We start from the raw sequence: 20,733 nt of genomic DNA, 5'->3' as shown, positions 1-20,733 counted from the left end.
CAAAAGTAAGGTTCAACTCTGTTAGTTGAATGCACAGAACAGAAAGAATTTTCAGAGAATGATACTGTGTAGTTTATATTTGAATATATTCCTTTTTCCACTATTACCCTCTTAGCGCTCCGAATGTCCACTTGCATTTTCTACAGAAAGAGTGTTCAGAACTGCGCAATCAAAAGTATGGTTTAACTCTGTTAGCTTAATGAACATATCAGAAATAAGTTTCACACAATGCTTCTGTGTAGTTTTTATTTGAAGATATTATTTTTCCCAATATAGGCCTCTTAGCGCTCAGAATGTCCAATTGCAGTTTCTACAGAAAGAGTGTTTCAGAAAGGCTCAATCAAAAGTAAGGTTCAACTCTGTTAGTTGAATGCACAGAACAGAAAGAAGTTTCATACAATGCTTCTGTGTAGTTTATATTTGAACATATTCTTTTTTCCACTATTACCCACTTAGCGCTACGAATGTCCAGTTGCATTTTCTACAGACAGAGTGTTTCAAAACAGCTCAATCAAAAGTATGGTTTAACTCTGTTAGCTGAATGCTCAGATCAGAAAGAAGTTTCACAGAATGCTTCTGTGTAGTTTATATTTGAATATATTCCTTTTTCCAGTACTACTCTCTTAGCGCTCCAAATGTCCAGTTGCATTTTCTACAGAAAGAGTGTTCAGATCTGCTCAATCAAAAGTATGGTTTAACTCTGTTAGCTGAATGCACAGATCAGAAAGAAGTTTCACAGAATGATTCTGTGTAGTTTATATTTGGAGACATTCCTTTTTCCACTATTACCTTCTTAGCGCTCCGAATCTCCACTTGCATTTTCTACAGAAAGAGTGTTTCAGAACGGCTCAATCAAAAATAAGGTTCAAATCATTAAGTTGAACAAACAGAACAGAAAGAAGTTTCACACAATTCTTCTGTGTAGTTTTTATTTGTAGACATTCTTTTTCCCAATATAGGCCTCTTAGCGCTCAGAATGTCCAATTGCAGTTTCTACAGAAAGAGTGTTTCAGAACGGCTCAATCAAAAGTAAGGTTCAACTCTGTTAGTTGAATGCACAGAACAGAAAGAAATTTCATACAATGCTTCTGTGTAGTTTATATTTGAACATATTCTTTTTTCCACTATTACCCACTTAGCGCTACGAATGTCCAGTTGCATTTTCTACAGACAGAGTGTTTCAAAACTGCTCAATCAAAAGTATGGTTTAACTCTGTTAGCTGAATGCTCAGATCAGAAAGAAGTTTCACAGAATGCTTCTGTGTAGTTTATATTTGAATATATACCTTTTTCCACTACTACGCTCTTAGCGCTCCAAATGTCCAGTTGCATTTTCTACAGAAAGAGTGTTCAGATCTGCTCAATCAAAAGTATGGTTTAACTCTGTTAGCTGAATGCACAGATCAGAAAGAAGTTTCACCGAATGATTCTGTGTAGTTTATATTTGAAGACATTCCTTTTTCCACTATTACCCTCTTAACGCTCCGAATCTCCACTTGCATTTTCTACAAAAAGAGTGTTTCATAACTGCTCAATCAAAAATATGTTTTATCTCTGTTAACTGAATTTACAGATCAGAAATAAGTTTCACAGAATGCATCTGTGTAGTTTTTATTTGAAGATATTCTTTTTCCCAATGTAGGCCTCTTAGCGCTTAGCATGTCCAATTCCAGTTTCTACAGAAAGAGTGTTTCAGAACGGCTCAATCAAAAGTAAGGTTCAACTCTGTTAGTTGAATGCACAGAACAGAAAGAATTTTCACAGAATTCTACTGTGTAGTTTATATTTGAATATATTCCTTTTTCCACTATTACCCTCTTAGCGCTCCGAATGTCCACTTGCATTTTCTACAGAAAGAGTGTTCAGAACTGCGCAATCAAAAGTATGGTTTAACTCTGTCAGCTTAATGAACATATCAGAAATAAGTTTCACACAATGCTTCTGTGCAGTTTTTATTTGAAGATATTATTTTTCCCAATATAGGCCTCTTAGCGCTCAGAATGTCCAATTGCAGTTTCTACAGAAAGAGTGTTTCAGAAAGGCTCAATCAAAAGTAAGGTTCAACTCTGTTAATTGAATGCACAGAACAGAAAGAAATTTCATACAATGCTTCTGTGTAGTTTATATTTGAACATATTCTTTTTTCCACTATTACCCACTTAGCGCTACGAATGTCCAGTTGCATTTTCGACAGACAGAGTGTTTCAAAACTGCTCAATCAAAAGTATGGTTTAACTCTGTTAGCTGAATGCTCAGATCAGAAAGAAGTTTCACAGAATGCTTCTGTGTAGTTTATATTTGAATATATTCCTTTTTCCACTACTACTCTCTTAGCGCTCCAAATGTCCAGTTGCATTTTCTACAGAAAGAGTGTTCAGATCTGCTCAATCAAAAGTATGGTTTAACTCTGTTAGCTGAATGCACAGATCAGAAAGAAGTTTCACAGAATGATTCTGTGTAGTTTATATTTGGAGACATTCCTTTTTCCACTATTACCCTCTTAGCGCTCCGAATCTCCACTTGCATTTTCTACAGAAAGAGTGTTTCAGAACGGCTCAATCAAAACTAAGGTTCAACTCTTTTAGTTGAACAAACAGAACAGAAAGAAGTTTCACACAATTCTTCTGTGTAGTTTTTATTTGTAGACATTCTTTTTCCCAATATAGGCCTCTTAGCGCTCAGAATGTCCAATTGCAGTTTCTAGAGAAAGAGTGTTTCAGAACGGCTCAATCAAAAGTAAGGTTCAACTCTGTTAGTTGAATGCACAGAAAAGAAAGAAATTTCATACAATGCTTCTGTGTAGTTTATATTTGAACATATTCTTTTTTCCACTATTACCCACTTAGCGCTACGAATGTCCAGTTGCATTTTCTACAGACAGAGTGTTTCAAAACTGCTCAATCAAAAGTATGGTTTAACTCTGTTAGCTGAATGCTCAGATCAGAAAGAAGTTTCACAGAATGCTTCTGTGTAGTTTATATATGAATATATTCCTTTTTCCACTACTACGCTCTTAGCGCTCCAAATGTCCAGTTGCATTTTCTACAGAAAGAGTGTTCAGATCTGCTCAATCAAAAGTATGGTTTAACTCTGTTAGCTGAATGCACAGATCAGAAAGAAGTTTCACCGAATGATTCTGTGTAGTTTATATTTGAAGACATTCCTTTTTCCACTATTACCCTCTTAGCGCTCCGAATCTCCACTTGCATTTTCTACAAAAAGAGTGTTTCATAACTGCTCAATCAAAAATATGTTTTATCTCTGTTAACTGAATTTACAGATCAGAAATAAGTTTCACAGAATGCATCTGTGTAGTTTTTATTTGAAGATATTCTTTTTCCCAATGTAGGCCTCTTAGCGCTTAGCATGTGCAATTCCAGTTTCTACAGAAAGAGTGTTTCAGAACGGCTCAATCAAAAGTAAGGTTCAACTCTGTTAGTTGAATGCACAGAACAGAAAGAATTTTCACAGAATTCTACTGTGTAGTTTATATTTGAATATATTCCTTTTTCCACTATTACCCTCTTAGCGCTCCGAATGTCCACTTGCATTTTCTACAGAAAGAGTGTTCAGAACTGCGCAATCAAAAGTATGGTTTAACTCTGTTAGCTTAATGAACATATCAGAAATAAGTTTCACACAATGCTTCTGTGTAGTTTTTATTTGAAGATATTATTTTTCCCAATATAGGCCTCTTAGCGCTCAGAATGTCCAATTGCAGTTTCTACAGAAAGAGTGTTTCAGAAAGGCTCAATCAAAAGTAAGGTTCAACTCTGTTAATTGAATGCACAGAACAGAAAGAAATTTCATACAATGCTTCTGTGTAGTTTATATTTGAACATATTCTTTTTTCCACTATTACCCACTTAGCGCTACGAATGTCCAGTTGCATTTTCGACAGACAGAGTGTTTCAAAACTGCTCAATCAAAAGTATGGTTTAACTCTGTTAGCTGAATGCTCAGATCAGAAAGAAGTTTCACAGAATGCTTCTGTGTAGTTTATATTTGAATATATTCCTTTTTCCACTACTACTCTCTTAGCGCTCCAAATGTCCAGTTGCATTTTCTACAGAAAGAGTGTTCAGATCTGCTCAATCAAAAGTATGGTTTAACTCTGTTAGCTGAATGCACAGATCAGAAAGAAGTTTCACAGAATGATTCTGTGTAGTTTATATTTGGAGCCATTCCTTTTTCCACTATTACCCTCTTAGCGCTCCGAATCTCCACTTGCATTTTCTACAGAAAGAGTGTTTCAGAACGGCTCAATCAAAACTAAGGTTCAACTCTTTTAGTTGAACAAACAGAACAGAAAGAAATTTCACACAATTCTTCTGTGTAGTTTTTATTTGTAGACATTCTTTTTCCCAATATAGGCCTCTTAGCGCTCAGAATGTCCAATTGCAGTTTCTAGAGAAAGAGTGTTTCAGAACGGCTCAATCAAAAGTCAGGTTCAACTCTGTTAGTTGAATGCACAGAACAGAAAGAAATTTCATACAATGCTTCTGTGTAGTTTATATTTGAACATATTCTTTTTTCCACTATTACCCACTTAGCGCTACGAATGTCCAGTTGCATTTTCTACAGACAGAGTGTTTCAAAACTGCTCAATCAAAAGTATGGTTTAACTCTGTTAGCTGAATGCTCAGATCAGAAAGAAGTTTCACAGAATGCTTCTGTGTAGTTTATATATGAATATATTCCTTTTTCCACTACTACGCTCTTAGCGCTCCAAATGTCCAGTTGCATTTTCTACAGAAAGAGTGTTCAGATCTGCTCAATCAAAAGTATGGTTTAACTCTGTTAGCTGAATGCACAGATCAGAAAGAAGTTTCACCGAATGATTCTGTGTAGTTTATATTTGAAGACATTCCTTTTTCCACTATTAACCTATTAGCGCTCCGAATCTCCACTTGCATTTTCTACAAAAAGAGTGTTTCATAACTGCTCAATCAAAAATATGTTTTATCTCTGTTAACTGAATTTACAGATCAGAAATAAGTTTCACAGAATGCATCTGTGTAGTTTTTATTTGAAGATATTCTTTTTCCCAATGTAGGCCTCTTAGCGCTTAGCATGTCCAATTGCAGTTTCTACAGAAAGAGTGTTTCAGAACGGCTCAATCAAAAGTAAGGTTCAACTCTGTTAGTTGAATGCACAGAACAGAAAGAATTTTCACAGAATGCTACTTTGTAGTTTATATTTGAATATATTCCTTTTTCCACTATTACCCTCTTAGCGCTCCGAATGTCCACTTGCATTTTCTACAGAAAGAGTGTTCAGAACTGCGCAATCAAAAGTATGGTTTAACTCTGTTAGCTTAATGAACATATCAGAAATAAGTTTCACACAATGCTTCTGTGTAGTTTTTATTTGAAGATATTATTTTTCCCAATATAGGCCTCTTAGCGCTCAGAATGTCCAATTGCAGTTTCTACAGAAAGAGTGTTTCAGAAAGGCTCAATCAAAAGTAAGGTTCAACTCTGTTAGTTGAATGCACAGAACAGAAAGAAGTTTCATACAATGCTTCTGTGTAGTTTATATTAGAACATATTCTTTTTTCCACTATTACCCACTTAGCGCTACGAATGTCCAGTTGCATTTTCTACAGACAGAGTGTTTCAAAACTGCTCAATCAAAAGTATGGTTTAACTCTGTTAGCTGAATGCTCAGATCAGAAAGAAGTTTCACAGAATGCTTCTGTGTAGTTTATATTTGAATATATTCCTTTTTCCACCACTACGCTCTTAGCGATCCAAATGTCCAGTTGCATTTTCTACAGAAAGAGTGTTCAGATCTGCTCAATCAAAAGTATGGTTTAACTCTGTTAGCTGAATGCACAGATCAGAAAGAAGTTTCACCGAATGATTCTGTGTAGTTTATATTTGAAGACATTCCTTTTTCCACTATTACCTTCTTAGCGCTCCGAATCTGCACTTGCATTTTCTACAAAAAGAGTGTTTCATAACTGCTCAATCAAAAATATGTTTTATCTCTGTTAACTGAATTTACAGATCAGAAATAAGTTTCACAGAATGCATCTGTGTAGTTTTTATTTGAAGAGATTCTTTTTCCCAATGTAGGCCTCTTAGCGCTTAGCATCTCCAATTGCAGTTTCTACAGAAAGAGTGTTTCAGAACGGCTCAATCAAAAGTAAGGTTCAACTCTGTTAGTTGAATGCACAGAACAGAAAGAATTTTCACAGAATGCTACTGTGTAGTTTATATTTGAATATATTCCTTTTTCCACTATTACCCTCTTAGCGCTCCGAATTTCCACTTGCATTTTCCACAGAAAGAGTGTTCAGAACTGCGCAATCAAAAGTATGGTTTAACTCTGTTAGCTTAACGAACATATCAGAAATAAGTTTCACACAATGCTTCTGTGTAGTTTTTATTTGAAGATATTATTTTTCCCAATATAGGCCTCTTAGCGCTCAGAATGTCCAATTGCAGTTTCTACAGAAGGAGTGTTTCAGAAAGGCTCAATCAAAAGTAAGGTTCAACTCTGTTAGTTGAATGCACAGAACAGAAAGAAGTTTCATACAATGCTTCTGTGTAGTTTATATTTGAACATATTATTTTTTCCACTATTACCCACTTAGCGCTACGAATGTCCAGTTGCATTTTCTACAGACAGAGTGTTTCAAAACTGCTCAATCAAAAGTATGGTTTAACTCTGTTAGCTGAATGCTCAGATCACAAAGAAGTTTCACAGAATGCTTCTGTGTAGTTTATATTTGAATATATTCCTTTTTCCACTACTACTCTCTTAGCGCTCCAAATGTCCAGTTGCATTTTCTACAGAAAGAGTGTTCAGATCTGCTCAATCAAAAGTATGTTTTAACTCTGTTAGCTGAATGCACAGATCAGAAAGAAGTTTCACAGAATGATTCTGTGTAGTTTATATTTGGAGACATTCCTTTTTCCACTATTACCCTCTTAGCGCTCCGAATCTCCACTTGCATTTTCTACAGAAAAAGTGTTTCAGAACGGCTCAATCAAAACTAAGGTTCAACTCTTTTAGTTGAACAAACAGAACAGAAAGAATTTCACACAATTCTTCTGTGTAGTTTTTATTTGTAGACATTCTTTTTCCCAATATAGGCCTCCTAGCGCTCAGAATGTCCAATTGCAGTTTCTACAGAAAGAGTGTTTCAGAACGGCTCAATCAAAAGTAAGGTTCAACTCTGTTAGTTGAATGCACAGAACAGAAAGAAGTTTCATACAATGCTTCTGTGTAGTTTATATTTGAACATATTATTTTTCCACTATTACCCACTTAGCGCTACGAATGTCCAGTTGCATTTTCTACAGACAGAGTGTTTCAAAACTGCTCAATCAAAAGTATGGTTTAACTCTGTTAGCTGAATGCTCAGATCAGAAAGAAGTTTCACAGAATGCTTCTGTGTAGTTTATATTTGAATATATTCCTTTTTCCACTACTACGCTCTTAGCGCTCCAAATGTCCAGTTGCATTTTCTACAGAAAGAGTGTTCAGATCTGCTCAATCAAAAGTATGGTTTAACTCTGTTAGCTGAATGCACAGATCAGAAAGAAGTTTCACCGATTGATTCTGTGTAGTTTACATTTGAAGACATTCCTTTTTCCACTATTACCCTCTTAGCGCTCCGAATCTCCACTTGCATTTTCTACAAAAAGAGTGTTTCATAACTGCTCAATCAAAAATATGTTTTATCTCTGTTAACTGAATTTACAGATCAGAAATAAGTTTCACAGAATGCATCTGTGTAGTTTTTATTTGAAGATATTCTTTTTCCCAATGTAGGCCTCTTAGCGCTTAGCATGTCCAATTGCAGTTTCTACAGAAAGAGTGTTTCAGAACGGCTCAATCAAAAGTAAGGTTCAACTCTGTTAGTTGAATGCACAGAACAGAAAGGATTTTCACAGAATGCTACTGTGTAGTTTATATTTGAATATATTCCTTTTTCCACTATTACCCTCTTAGCGCTCCGAATGTCCACCTGTATTTTCTACAGAAAGAGTGTTCAGAACTGCGCAATCAAAAGTATGGTTTAACTCTGTTAGCTTAATGAACATATCAGAAATAAGTTTCACACAATGCTTCTGTGTAGTTTTTATTTGAAGATATTATTTTTCCCAATATAGGCCTCTTAGCGCTCAGAATGTCCAATTGCAGTTTCTACAGAAAGAGTGTTTCAGAAAGGCTCAATCAAAAGTAAGGTTCAACTCTGTTAGTTGAATGCACAGAACAGAAAGAAGTTTCATACAATGCTTCTGTGTAGTTTATATTTGAACATATTATTTTTTCCACTATTACCCACTTAGCGCTACGAATGTCCAGTTGCATTTTCTACAGACAGAGTGTTTCAAAACTGCTCAATCAACAGTATGGTTTAACTCTGTTAGCTGAATGCTCAGATCAGAAAGAAGTTTCACAGAATGATTCTGTGTAGTTTATATTTGGAGACATTCCTTTTTCCACTATTACCCTCTTAGCGCTCCGAATCTCCACTTGCATTTTCTACAAAAAGAGTGTTTCATAACTGCTCAATCAAAAATATGTTTTATCTCTGTTAACTGAATTTACAGATCAGAAATAAGTTTCACAGAATGCATCTGTGTAGTTTTTATTTGAAGATATTCTTTTTCCCAATGTAGGCCTCTTAGCGCTTAGCATGTCCAATTGCAGTTTCTACAGAAAGAGTGTTTCAGAACGGCTCAATCAAAAGTAAGGTTCAACTCTGTTAGTTGAATGCACAGAACAGAAAGTATTTTCACAGAATGCTACTGTGTAGTTTATATTTGAATATATTCCTTTTTCCACTATTACCATCTTAGCGCTCCGAATTTCCACTTGCATTTTCTGCAGAAAGAGTGTTCAGAACTGCGCAATCAAAAGTATGGTTTAACTCTGTTAGCTTAATGAACATATCAGAAATAAGTTTCACACAATGCTTCTGGGTAGTATTTATTTGAAGATATTATTTTTCCCAATATAGGCCTCTTAGCGCTCAGAATGTCCAATTGCAGTTTCTACAGAAAGAGTGTTTCAGAAATGCTCAATCAAAAGTAAGGTTAAACTCTGTTAGTTGAATGCACAGAACAGAAAGAAGTTTCATACAATGCTTCTGTGTAGTTTATATTTGAGCATATTCTTTTTTCCACTATTACCCACTTAGCACTACGAATGTCCAGTTGCATTTTCTACAGACAGAGTGTTTCAAAACTGCTCAATCAAAAGTATGGTTTAACTCTGATACCTGAATGCTCAGATCAGAAAGATGTTTCACAGAATGCTTCTGTGTAGTTTATATTTGAATACATTCCTTTTTCCACTACTACTCTCTTAGCGCTCCAAATGTCCAGTTGCATTTTCTACAGAAAGAGTGTTCAGATCTGCTCAATCAAAAGTATGGTTTAACTCTGTTAGCTGAATGCACAGATCAGAAAGAACTTTCACAGAATGATTCTGTGTAGTTTATATTTGGAGACATTCCTTTTTCCACTATTACCCTCTTAGCGCTCCGAATCTCCACTTGCATTTTCTACAGAAAGAGTGTTTCAGAACGGCTCAATCAAAACTAAGGTTCAACTCTTTTAGTTGAACAAACAGAACAGAAAGAAGTTTCACACAATTCTTCTGTGTAGTTTTTATTTGTAGACATTCTTTTTCCCAATATAGGCCTCTTAGCGCTCAGAATGTCCAATTGCAGTTTCTACAGAAAGAGTGTTTCAGAACGGCTCAATCAAAAGTAAGGTTCAACTCTGTTAGTTGAATGCACAGAACAGAAAGACGTTTCATACAATGTTTCTGTGTAGTTTATATTTGAACATATTCTTTTTTCCACTATTACCCACTTAGCGCTACGAATGTCCAGTTGCATTTTCTACAGAAAGAGTTTTCAGATCTCCTCAATCAAAAGTATGGTTTAACTCTGTTAGCTGAATGCACAGATCAGAAAGAAGTTTCACTGAATGATTCTGTGTAGTTTATATTTGAAGACATTCCTTTTTCCACTATTACCCTCTTAGCGCTCCAAATCTCCACTTGCATTTTCTACAAAAAGAGTGTTTCATAACTGCTCAATCAAAAATATGTTTTATCTATGTTAACTGAATTTACAGATCAGAAATAAGTTTCACAGAATGCATCTGTGTAGTTTTTATTTGAAGATATTCTTTTTCCCAATGTAGGCCTCTTAGCGCTTAGCATGTCCAATTGCAGTTTCTACAGAAAGAGTGTTTCAGAACGGCTCAATCAAAAGTAAGGTTCAACTCTGTTAGTTGAATGCACAGAACAGAAAGAAGCTTCACAGAATGCTACTGTGTAGTTTATATTTGAATATATTCCTTTTTCCACTATTACCCTCTTAGCGCTCCGAATGTCCACTTGCATTTTCTGCAGAAAGAGTGTTCAGAACTGCGCAATCAAAAGTATGGTTTAACTCTGTTAGCTTAATGAACATATCAGAAATAAGTTTCACACAATGCTTCTGTGTAGTTTTTATTTGAAGATATTATTTTTCCCAATATAGGCCTCTTAGCGCTCAGAATGTCCAATTGCAGTTTCTACAGAAAGAGTGTTTCAGAAAGGCTCAATCAAAAGTAAGGTTCAACTCTGTTAGTTGAATGCACAGAACAGAAAGAAGTTTCATACAATGCTTCTGTGTAGTTTATATTTGAACATATTCTTTTTTCCACTATTACCCACTTAGCGCTACGAATGTCCAGTTGCATTTTCTACAGACAGAGTGTTTCAAAACTGCTCAATCAAAAGTATGGTTTAACTCTGTTAGCTGAATGCTCAGATCAGAAAGAAGTTTCACAGAATGCTTCTGTGTAGTTTATATTTGAATATATTCCTTTTTCCACCACTACGCTCTTAGCGATCCAAATGTCCAGTTGCATTTTCTACAGAAAGAGTGTTCAGATCTGCTCAATCAAAAGTATGGTTTAACTCTGTTAGCTGAATGCACAGATCAGAAAGAAGTTTCACCGAATGATTCTGTGTAGTTTATATTTGAAGACATTCCTTTTTCCACTATTACCTTCTTAGCGCTCCGAATCTCCACTTGCATTTTCTACAAAAAGAGTGTTTCATAACTGCTCAATCAAAAATATGTTTTATCTCTGTTAACTGAATTTACAGATCAGAAATAAGTTTCACAGAATGCATCTGTGTAGTTTTTATTTGAAGATATTCTTTTTCCCAATGTAGGCCTCTTAGCGCTTAGCATGTCCAATTGCAGTTTCTACAGAAAGAGTGTTTCAGAACGGCTCAATCAAAAGTAAGGTTCAACTCTGTTAGTTGAATGCACAGAACAGAAAGAATTTTCACAGAATGCTACTGTGTAGTTTATATTTTAATATATTCCTTTTTCCACTATTACCCTCTTAGCCCTCCGAATGTCCACTTGCATTTTCTACAGAAAGAGTGTTCAGAACTGCACAATCAAAAGTATGGTTTAACTCTGTTAGCTTAATGAACATATCAGAAATAAGTTTCACAAAATGCTTCTGTGTAGTTTTCATTTGAAGATATTATTTTTCCCAATATAGGCCTCTTAGCGCTCAGAATGTCCAATTGCAGTTTCTACAGAAAGAGTGTTTCAGAAAGGCTCATTCAAAAGTAAGGTTCAACTCTGTTAGTTGAATGCACAGAACAGAAAGAAGTTTCCTACAATGCTTCTGTGTAGTTTATATTTGAACATATTCTTTTTTCCACTATTACCCACTTAGCGCTACGAATGTCCAGTTGCATTTTCTACAGACAGAGTGTTTCAAAACTGCTCAATCAAAAGTATGGTTTAACTCTGTTAGCTGAATGCTCAGATCAGAAAGAAGTTTCACAGCATGCTTCTGTGTAGTTTATATTTGAATATATTCCTTTTTCCACTACTACTCTCTTAGCGCTCCAAATGTCCAGTTGCATTTTCTACAGAAAGAGTGTTCAGATCTGCTCAATCAGAAGTATGGTTTAACTCTGTTAGGTGAATGCACAGATCAGAAAGAAGTTTCACCGAATGATTCTGTGTAGTTTATATTTGAAGACATTCCTTTTTCCACTATTACCCTCTTAGCGCTCCGAATCTCCACTTGCATTTTCTACAAAAAGAGTGTTTCATAACTGCTCAATCAAAAATATGATTTATCTCTGTTAACTGAATTTACAGATCAGAAATAAGTTTCACAGAATGCATCTGTGTAGTTTTTATTTGAAGATATTCTTTTTCCCAATGTAGGCCTCTTAGCGCTTAGCATGTCCAATTGCACTTTCTACAGAAAGAGTGTTTCAGAACGGCTCAATCAAAAGTAAGGTTCAACTCTGTTAGTTGAATGCACAGAACAGAAAGAATTTTCACAGAATGCTACTGTGTAGTTTATATTTGAATATATTCCTTTTTCCACTATTACCCTCTTAGCGCTCCGAATTTCCACTTGCATTTTCCACAGAAAGAGTGTTCAGAACTGCGCAATCAAAAGTATGGTTTAACTCTGTTAGCTTAACGAACATATCAGAAATAAGTTTCACACAATGCTTCTGTGTAGTTTTTATTTGAAGATATTATTTTTCCCAATATAGGCCTCTTAGCGCTCAGAATGTCCAATTGCAGTTTCTACAGAAGGAGTGTTTCAGAAAGGCTCAATCAAAAGTAAGGTTCAACTCTGTTAGTTGAATGCACAGAACAGAAAGAAGTTTCATACAATGCTTCTGTGTAGTTTATATTTGAACATATTATTTTTTCCACTATTACCCACTTAGCGCTACGAATGTCCAGTTGCATTTTCTACAGACAGAGTGTTTCAAAACTGCTCAATCAAAAGTATGGTTTAACTCTGTTAGCTGAATGCTCAGATCACAAAGAAGTTTCACAGAATGCTTCTGTGTAGTTTATATTTGAATATATTCCTTTTTCCACTACTACTCTCTTAGCGCTCCAAATGTCCAGTTGCATTTTCTACAGAAAGAGTGTTCAGATCTGCTCAATCAAAAGTATGTTTTAACTCTGTTAGCTGAATGCACAGATCAGAAAGAAGTTTCACAGAATGATTCTGTGTAGTTTATATTTGGAGACATTCCTTTTTCCACTATTACCCTCTTAGCGCTCCGAATCTCCACTTGCATTTTCTACAGAAAAAGTGTTTCAGAACGGCTCAATCAAAACTAAGGTTCAACTCTTTTAGTTGAACAAACAGAACAGAAAGAATTTCACACAATTCTTCTGTGTAGTTTTTATTTGTAGACATTCTTTTTCCCAATATAGGCCTCCTAGCGCTCAGAATGTCCAATTGCAGTTTCTACAGAAAGAGTGTTTCAGAACGGCTCAATCAAAAGTAAGGTTCAACTCTGTTAGTTGAATGCACAGAACAGAAAGAAGTTTCATACAATGCTTCTGTGTAGTTTATATTTGAACATATTATTTTTCCACTATTACCCACTTAGCGCTACGAATGTCCAGTTGCATTTTCTACAGACAGAGTGTTTGAAAACTGCTCAATCAAAAGTATGGTTTAACTCTGTTAGCTGAATGCTCAGATCAGAAAGAAGTTTCACAGAATGCTTCTGTGTAGTTTATATTTGAATATATTCCTTTTTCCACTACTACGCTCTTAGCGCTCCAAATGTCCAGTTGCATTTTCTACAGAAAGAGTGTTCAGATCTGCTCAATCAAAAGTATGGTTTAACTCTGTTAGCTGAATGCACAGATCAGAAAGAAGTTTCACCGATTGATTCTGTGTAGTTTACATTTGAAGACATTCCTTTTTCCACTATTACCCTCTTAGCGCTCCGAATCTCCACTTGCATTTTCTACAAAAAGAGTGTTTCATAACTGCTCAATCAAAAATATGTTTTATCTCTGTTAACTGAATTTACAGATCAGAAATAAGTTTCACAGAATGCATCTGTGTAGTTTTTATTTGAAGATATTCTTTTTCCCAATGTAGGCCTCTTAGCGCTTAGCAAGTCCAATTGCAGTTTCTACAGAAAGAGTGTTTCAGAACGGCTCAATCAAAAGTAAGTTTCAACTCTGTTAGTTGAATGCACAGAACAGAAAGGATTTTCACAGAATGCTACTGTGTAGTTTATATTTGAATATATTCCTTTTTCCACTATTACCCTCTTAGCGCTCCGAATGTCCACTTGTATTTTCTACAGAAAGAGTGTTCAGAACTGCGCAATCAAAAGTATGGTTTAACTCTGTTAGCTTAATGAACATATCAGAAATAAGTTTCACACAATGCTTCTGTGTAGTTTTTATTTGAAGATATTATTTTTCCCAATATAGGCCTCTTAGCGCTCAGAATGTCCAATTGCAGTTTCTACAGAAAGAGTGTTTCAGAAAGGCTCAATCAAAAGTAAGGTTCAACTCTGTTAGTTGAATGCACAGAACAGAAAGAAGTTTCATACAATGCTTCTGTGTAGTTTATATTTGAACATATTATTTTTTCCACTATTACCCACTTAGCGCTACGAATGTCCAGTTGCATTTTCTACAGACAGAGTGTTTCAAAACTGCTCAATCAACAGTATGGTTTAACTCTGTTAGCTGAATGCTCAGATCAGAAAGAAGTTTCACAGAATGATTCTGTGTAGTTTATATTTGGAGACATTCCTTTTTCCACTATTACCCTCTTAGCGCTCCGAATCTCCACTTGCATTTTCTACAGAAAGAGTGTTTCAGAACGGCTCAATCAAAACTAAGGTTCAACTCTTTTAGTTGAACAAACAGAACAGAAAGAAGTTTCACACAATTCTTCTGTGTAGTTTTTATTTGTAGACATTCTTTTTCCCAATATAGGCCTCTTAGCGCTCAGAATGTCCAATTGCAGTTTCTACAGAAAGAGTGTTTCAGAACGGCTCAATCAAAAGTAAGGTTCAACTCTGTTAGTTGAATGCACAGAACAGAAAGACGTTTCATACAATGTTTCTGTGTAGTTTATATTTGAACATATTCTTTTTTCCACTATTACCCACTTAGCGCTACGAATGTCCAGTTGCATTTTCTACAGACAGAGTGTTTCAAAACTGCTCAATCAAAAGTATGGTTTAACCCTGTTAGCTGAATGCTCAGATCAGAAAGAAGTTTCACAGAATGCTTCTGTGTAGTTTATATTTGAATATATTCCTTTTTCCACTACTACGCTCTTAGCACTCAAAATGTCCAGTTGCATTTTCTACAGAAAGAGTTTTCAGATCTGCTCAATCAAAAGTATGGTTTAACTCTGTTAGCTGAATGCACAGATCAGAAAGAAGTTTCACTGAATGATTCTGTGTAGTTTATATTTGAAGACATTCCTTTTTCCACTATTACCCTCTTAGCGCTCCAAATCTCCACTTGCATTTTCTACAAAAAGAGTGTTTCATAACTGCTCAATCAAAAATATGTTTTATCTATGTTAACTGAATTTACAGATCAGAAATAAGTTTCACAGAATGCATCTGTGTAGTTTTTATTTGAAGATATTCTTTTTCCCAATGTAGGCCTCTTAGCGCTTAGCATGTCCAATTGCAGTTTCTACAGAAAGAGTGTTTCAGAACGGCTCAATCAAAAGTAAGGTTCAACTCTGTTAGTTGAATGCACAGAACAGAAAGAAGCTTCACAGAATGCTACTGTGTAGTTTATATTTGAATATATTCCTTTTTCCACTATTACCCTCTTAGCGCTCCAAATGTCCACTTGCATTTTCTGCAGAAAGAGTGTTCAGAACTGCGCAATCAAAAGTATGGTTTAACTCTGTTAGCTTAATGAACATATCAGAAATAAGTTTCACACAATGCTTCTGTGTAGTTTTTATTTGAAGATATTATTTATCCCAATAGAGGCCTCTTAGCGCTCAGAATGTCCAATTGCAGTTTCTACAGAAAGAGTGTTTCAGAAAGGCTCAATCAAAGGTAAGGTTTAACTCTGTTAGTTGAATGCACAGAACAGAAAGAATTTTCACAGAATGCTACTGTGTAGTTTATATTTGAATATACTCTTTTTTCCACTATTACCCTCTTAGCGCTCCGAATGTCCACTTGCATTTTCTACAGAAAGAGTGTTCAGAACTGCGCAATCAAAAGTATGGTTTAAATCTGTTAGCTTAATGAATATATCAGAAATAAGTTTCACACAATGCTTCTGTGTAGTTTTTATTTGAAGATATTATTTTTCCCAATAGAGGCCTCTTAGAGCTCAGAATGTCCAATTGCAGTTTCTACAGAAAGAGTGTTTCAGAAAGGCTCAATCAAAAGTAAGGATCAACTCTGTTAGTTGAATGCACAGAACAGAAAGGAGTTTCATACAATGCTTCTGTGTAGTTTATATTTGAACATATTCTTTTTTCCACTGTTACCCACTCAGCGCTACGAATGTCCAGTTGCATTTTCTACAGACAGAGTGTTTCAAAACTGCTCAATCAAAAGTATGGTTTAACTCTGTTAGCTGAATGCTCAGATCAGAAAGAAGTTTCACAGAATGATTCTGTGTAGTTTATATTTGAATATATTCCGTTTTCCACTACTACTCTCTTAGCGCTCCAAATGTCCAGTTGCATTTTCTACAGAAAGAGTGTTCAGATCTGCTCAATCAAAAGTATGGTTTAACTCTGTTAGCTGAATGCACAGATCAGAAAGAAGTTTCCCAGAATGATTCTGTGTAGTTTATATTTGGAGACATTCCTTTTTCCACTATTACCCTCTAAGCGCTCCGAATCTCCACTTGCATTTTCTACAGAAAGAGTGTTTCAGAACGGCTCAATCAAAACTAAGGTTCAACTCTTTTAGTTGAACAAACAGAACAGAAAGTAGTTTCACACAATTCTTCTGTGTAGTTTTTATTTGTAGACATTCTTTTTCCCAATATAGGCCTCGTAGCGCTCAGAATGTCCAATTGCAGTTTCTACAGAAAGAGTGTTTCAGAACGGCTCAATCAAAAGTAAGGTTCAACTCTGTTAGTTGAATGCACAGAACAGAAAGTAGTTTCATACAATGCTTCTGTGTAGTTTATATTTGAACATATTCTTTTTTCCACTATTACCCACTTAGCGCTACGAATGTCCAGTTGCATTTTCTACAGACAGAGTGTTTCAAAACTGCTCAATCAAAAGTATGGTTTAAATCTGTTAGCTGAATGCTCAGATCAGAAAAAAGTTTCACAGAATGCTTCTGTGTAGTTTATATTTGAATATATTCCTTTTTCCACTACTACGCTCTTAGCGCTCCAAATGTCCAGTTGCATTTTCTACAGAAAGAGTGTTCAGATCTGCTCAATCAAAAGTATGGTTTAACTCTGTTAGCTGAATGCACAGATCAGAAGGAAGTTTCACCGAATGATTCTGTGTAGTTTATATTTGAAGACATTCCTTTTTCCACTATTACCCTCTTAGCGCTCCGAATCTCCACTTGCATTTTCTACAAAAAGAGTGTTTCATAACTGCTCAATCAATAATATGTTTTATCTCTGTTAACTGAATTTACAGATCAGAAATAAGTTTCAGAGAATGCATCTGTGTAGTTTTTATTTGAAGATATTCTTTTTCCCAATGTAGGCCTCTAAGCGCTTAGCATGTCCAATTGCAGTTTGTACAGAAAGAGTGTTTCAGGACGGCTCAATCAAAAGTAAGGTTCAACTCTGTTAGTTGAATGCACAGAACAGAAAGAATTTTCACAGAATCCTACTGTGTAGTTTATATTTGAACATATTCCCTTTTCCACTATTACCCTCTTAGCGCTCCGAATGTCCACTTGCATTTTCTACAGAAAGAGTGTTCAGAACTGCGCAATCAAAAGTATGGTTTAAATCTGTTAGCTTAATGAACATATCAGAAATAAGTTTCACACAATGCTTTTGTGTAGTTTTTATTTGAAGATATTATTTTTCCCAGTAGAGGCCTCTTAGCGCTCAGAATGTCCAATTGCAGTTTCTACAGAAAGAGTGTTTCAGAAAGGCTCAATCAAAAGTAAGGTTCAACTCTGTTAGTTGAATGCACAGAACAGAAAGAACTTTCATACAATGCTTCTGTGTAGTTTATATTTGAACATATTCTTTTTTCCACTATTACCCACTTAGCGCTACGAATGTCCAGTTGCATTTTCTACAGACAGAGTGTTTCAAAACTGCTCAATCAAAAGTATGGTTTAACTCTGTTAGCTGAATGCTCAGATCAGAGAGAAGTTTCACAGAATGCTTCTGTGTAGTTTATATTTGAATATATTCCTTTTTCCACTACTACTCTCTTAGCGCTCCAAATGTCCAGTTGCATTTTCTACAGAAAGAGTGTTCAGATCTGCTCAATCAAAAGTATGGTTTAACTCTGTTAGCTGAATGCACAGATCAGAAAGAAGTTTCACAGAATGATTCTGTGTAGTTTATATTTGGAGACATTCCTTTTTCCACTATTACCCTCTAAGTGCTCCGAATCTCCACTTGCATTTTCTACAGAAAGAGTGTTTCAGAACGGCTCAATCAAAACTAAGGTTCAACTCTTTTAGTTGAACAAACAGAACAGAAAGAAGTTTCGCACAATTCTTCTGTGTAGTTTTTATTTGTAGACATTCTTTTTCCCAATATAGGCCTCCTAGCGCTCAGAATGTCCAATTGCAGTTTCTACAGAAAGAGTGTTTCAGAACGGCTCAATCAAAAGTAAGGTTCAACTCTGTTAGTTGAATGCACAGAACAGAAAGAAGTTTCATACAATGCTTCTGTGTAGTTTATATTTGAACATATTCTTTTTTCCACTATTACCCACTTAGCGCTACGAATGTCCAGTTGCATTTTCTACAGACAGAGTGTTTCAAAACTGCTCAATCAAAAGTATGGTTTAACTCTGTTAGCTGAATGCACAGATCAGAAAGAAGTTTCACCGAATGATTCTGTGTAGTTTATATTTGAAGACATTCCTTTTTCCACTATTACCCTCTAAGCGCTCCGAATCTCCACTTGCATTTTCTACAAAAAGAGTGTTTCATAACTGCTCAATCAAAAATATGTTTTATCTCTGTTAACTGAATTTACAGATCAGAAATAAGTTTCACAGAATGCATCTGTGTAGTTTTTATTTGAAGATATTCTTTTTCCCAATGTAGGCCTCTTAGCGCTTAGCATGTCCAATTGCAGTTTCTACAGAAAGAGTGTTTCAGAACGGCTCAATCAAAAGTAAGGTTCAACTCTGTTAGTTGAATGCACAGAACAGAAAGAATTTTCACAGAATGCTACTGTGTAGTTTATATTTGAATATATTCCTTTTTCCACTATTACCCTCTTAGCTCTCCGAATGTCCACTTGCATTTTCTGCAGAAAGAGTGTTCAGAACTGCGCAATCAAAAGTATGGTTTATTTCTGTTAGCTTAATGAACATATCAGAAATAAGTTTCACACAATGCTTCTGTGTAGTTTTTATTTGAAGATATTATTTTTCCCAATAGAGGCCTCTTAGCGCTCAGAATGTCCAATTGCAGTTTCTACAGAAAGAGTGTTTCAGAAAGGCTCAATCAAAAGTAAGGCTCAACTCTGTTAGTTGAATGCACAGAACAGAAAGAAGTTTCATACAATGCTTCTGTGTAGTTTATATTTGAACATATTCTTTTTTCCACTATTACCCACTTAGCGCTACGAATGTCCAGTTGCATTTTCTACGGACAGAGTGTTTCAAAACTGCTCAATCAAAAGTATGGTTTAACTCTGTTAGCTGAATTCTCAGATCAGGAAGAAGTTTCACAGAATGCTTCTGTGTAGTTTATATTTGAATATATTCCTTTTTCCACTACTACTCTCTTAGCGCTCCAAGTGTCCAGTTGCATTTTCTACAGAAAGAGTGTTCAGATATGCTCAATAAAAAGGATGGTTTAACTCTGTTAGCTGAATGCACAGAGCAGAAAGAAGTTTCACAGAATGATTCTGTGTAGTTTATATTTGGAGACATTCCTTTTTCCACTATTACCCTCTTAGCGCTCCGAATCTCCACTTGCATTTTCTACAGAAAGAGTGTTTCAGAACGGCTCAATCAAAACTAAGGTTCAGTTCTTTTAGTTGAACAAACAGAACAGAAAGAAGTTTCACACAATTCTTCTGTGTAGTTTTTATTTGTAGACATTCTTTTTCCCAATATAGGCCTCTTAGCGCTCAGAATGTCCAATTGCAGTTTCTACAGAAAGAGTGTTTCAGAACGGCTCAATCAAAAGTAAGGTTCAACTCTGTTAGTTGAATGCACAGAACAGAAAGAAGTTTCATACAATGCTTCTGTGTAGTTTATATTTGAACATATTCTTTTTTCCACTATTACCCACTTAGCGCTACGAATGTCCAGTTGCATTTTCTACAGACAGAGTGTTTCAAAACTGCTCAATCAAAAGTATGGTTTAACTCTGTTAGCTGAATGCTCAGATCAGAAAGAAGTTTCACAGAATGCTTCTGTGTAGTTTATATTTGAATATATTCCTTTTTCCACTACTACGCTCTTAGCGCTCCAAATGTCCAGTTGCATTTTCTACAGAAAGAGTGTTCAGATCTGCTCAATCAAAAGTATGGTTTAATTCTGTTAGCTGAATGCACAGATCAGAAAGAAGTTTCACCGAATGATTCTGTGTAGTTTATATTTGAAGACATTACTTTTTCCACTATTACCCCCTTAGCGCTCCGAATGTCCACTTGCATTTTCTGCAGAAAGAGTGTTCAGAACTGCGGAATCAAAAGTATGGTTTAACTCTGTTAGCTTAATGAACATATCAGAAATAAGTTTCACACAATGCTTCTGTTTAGTTTTTATTTGA

Source organism: Symphalangus syndactylus, chromosome 19, assembly GCF_028878055.3.
Source record: "Symphalangus syndactylus isolate Jambi chromosome 19, NHGRI_mSymSyn1-v2.1_pri, whole genome shotgun sequence".
In the NCBI taxonomy this organism is placed as follows: Eukaryota; Metazoa; Chordata; class Mammalia; order Primates; family Hylobatidae; genus Symphalangus; species Symphalangus syndactylus.
This window is presented reverse-complemented; position numbering follows the sequence as displayed.